Consider the following 485-nt stretch of genomic DNA (forward strand, 5'->3'; position numbering starts at 1 on the left):
GAGAAGAAGGGATGGGGTCAGAGGGGAAGGTGCTCCTGGCTGAGCCTTTGGGCTCATTCGGAGTACAGGCTCACAAAACCAGATAGCGAGGCGCTAGGAATAAATAAGGAAAGGGGATGTACTCAGGGGATGCCCGCACACTGGCGTCCCACTGAGGCCGGGCCACTCTTGGGGCAGACGGAGGTCTCCTTCCCACTCCCCGTTGGGGCTGACAAGGCAGGGACCCTCACCATACCGGACATGCCTTTGGGTACAGCGAGGTCCTCCCGAAACAGAAGCGGGGCAAGGCAAGACCTGGGGGCAGACGTGCCGGGAGGGGGGACAAGCCACGCCGCCAGTGTGGGGGCAAGAGGGAGGCTGCTGCCCCCCGGCCCCGGTATGCCAGCACAGGGGGCTTGAGCATCACCCCGGTGCGGTGGCGAGGCTTGGTGGTCTGGGAAGGGAGAAAGGGGCTCCCCGCTGTCTCCTTCGAGGCTGCTGCCGGG

The sequence above is a fragment of the Phaethon lepturus genome, unplaced genomic scaffold (genome assembly GCF_000687285.1).
Source record: "Phaethon lepturus isolate BGI_N335 unplaced genomic scaffold, ASM68728v1 scaffold22906, whole genome shotgun sequence".
NCBI classification, from domain to species: domain Eukaryota; kingdom Metazoa; phylum Chordata; class Aves; order Phaethontiformes; family Phaethontidae; genus Phaethon; species Phaethon lepturus.